This window comes from Myotis davidii, unplaced genomic scaffold (genome assembly GCF_000327345.1).
Source record: "Myotis davidii unplaced genomic scaffold, ASM32734v1 scaffold174, whole genome shotgun sequence".
In the NCBI taxonomy this organism is placed as follows: domain Eukaryota; kingdom Metazoa; phylum Chordata; class Mammalia; order Chiroptera; family Vespertilionidae; genus Myotis; species Myotis davidii.
The window spans coordinates 7996505-7998868 of NW_006289087.1; the positions used below are offsets into that span (position 1 = coordinate 7996505).

A 2364-nucleotide genomic window follows, 5' to 3' on the forward strand; every position below is an offset into this window, starting at 1 on the left:
GATATTTGAGATAGGCTAATTTATTTTTCCGGTGAGTCTAGACCTACCTAAGAATGCCTTCTTCATATTTGAAATGAAGGCTAGGTCATTTATTCTGCCTATTGAGTGAATCTTTCCCCACCTAGAACTCAAGGACTCATTATTACTATTTTTCATCATCATCATTATTCCCCTTCTGAAAGCCAAGATCAGAAAAAAAAAATCTGGCACTACTCGGGCGGTGTGGCTTAGTGGGTGAGCATTGACCTATGAACCAGGAAGTCACAGTTAAATTTCCAGTCAGGGCACATGCCTGGGTTGCTGGCTGGGTCCCCAGTAGGGGGGCATGCTGGAAGCAACTGATCAATGATTATTTCGCATCATTGATGTTTCTATCTCTTCCTCTCCCTTACTCTCTGAAATCAATAAAAACGTATTAAAACACACACACACACACACACACACACACACACCCCAAAACACAACTTAAAAAGAAACCCCAGCAGTGATTAAGATGATTGATGGCCTACTGCTGGGAAAAAGGTGATTCAATATACTCTTCCCAGAAAGAACTATAAGACACCTCTTGTAAAGTGTACAATAGTAAATGAATGGGACAGGAATGTAGTTGGAGCTGGAAGTGGAGTGAAGGGAAGATGCACCAAACCTCTATCCTCAGCTGCATTAAACAAACAGCAAACACTGCTTCTGTAGGCACAGCCGGCCACTCAGGGGCCATTGCTAATGCATTATGTACTGAGGCAGACTCCCCATAAGTTTGAATGTCTTCAAACCAGTCCTTAGGGGCTTGCAATGTAATGTCTCTCTGGCACTCATATTCTTGATTTTATCTTCTCAACCTCAGAAAAGTGCTTGTGCAACTCCCCGATCCTTTCAGAAATCATCACTGTGCTAGATTGTCTGGGTGTGGTCTTGCAGCCATGTAATGGGTTTTAAACTGGCCCATTGACACAACGTCATAGACCACAAGAGACGGGAACAACAATCTTTTCATGATCTCCGTTTTCAGGAGATAACATTGCATTCTGCCAACATAATTGTTTTTAAATTTGGATACATTTTGCTCCTAAAATCCTCATATTCTTGATTTTATCTTCTTAACCTCAGAAAAGTGCTTATGCAACCACAAATCATCTTTTCACAAATCATCACTGTGCTAGATTGTCTGGGTGTGGTCTTGGAGCCACGTAATGGGTTTTAAACTGGCCCATTGATACAACGTCATAGGCCACAAGAGATGGGAACAACAATCTTTTCATGATCTCCATTTTAAGGAGATAACATTGCTTTCTGCCAACATAATTTTTTTTTAAATTTGGATACATTTTGCTCCTAAAATCTTCTTGATAAAAACCATTGATCGGTGAGAAATTGCTATCCTTACAGTATGACCAAAGCACTGTGTGAGTTTAGAGATTTTGATTAATGCACCGCAAATATTTCAAATGCTAAAGAGCCACTTACATCTCTTTATTTTCCCTCCCTTATGGTCACATTGCTTGGTGAGTTTACTCATGTAGCCCTATTTGTAGATTCCTTAGAGCAAAGGAGGTTTCTCTGTGAAGCAATGAATGGCATGCATGCCCTTAGCATCCTGTGAGCTGCTGGTTTCCCAGAGCACCGATTCCCAAAGGCCTATCTGCCAAAGCAAACCAGAGGTCAAAGTTTTCACCAATTAGGAATAAAATGAAGAAAACAAGGATAGCTTTTTCCTAAAGCTAATTTTACTTTTTTTAAAAAAATATATTTTATTGATTTTTCACAGAGCGGAAGGAGAGGGATAGAGAGTTAGAAATATCAATGGGAGAGGAACATCAGTCAGCCGCCTCCTATACACCCCCTACTGGGGATGTGCCGGCAACCAAGGTACATGCCCTTGACCAGAATCGAACCGGGGACCTTTCAGTCCACAGGCCGACGCTCTATCCACTGAGCCAAACCGGTTAGGTCTAATTTTATTTTTTAAGGGTTAAGATTATATCTTTCCTACTTTTACTTTTTCATATTAAAATATAACCTCTCCTCTCATACAATGATGATAGCAGTGTTTCTAGTCCCTCCTTTCCTATGCCCTCTCTTGTAAAATTAAATGTTAGTAACGGTAAGTCAATATTTTGTGGGCTTTTATTTTTATTTTTTATCTTGCTGTCCTAAGTGGGTCAGTTGAAACCAGCTAACGCCATGAAAACCGTGGCGGTCAGCTCATACCACCAGGGGGGCATGTGCACCTAGCAAAGCTGGTACTGAGGGTACTCATCTCCACTCACTGTTTGGATGTGGCTGAGATGCTTTCTGCTCCCACAATGGCACAAGCTCTAACAAAAAACAACTAGTCAGTAGGAGAACCACTGGCCCATACTTGTA

General features: G+C 41.1%; 1 protein-coding gene across 1 annotated transcript in view; it reads left to right on the top strand.

Annotated features, from left to right (window-relative positions):
• The window catches only part of WDR64 (WD repeat domain 64), a 56474-nt gene that overhangs the window by 27727 nt on the left and 26383 nt on the right, over nucleotides 1-2364 (top strand). The window lies entirely within an intron of this gene.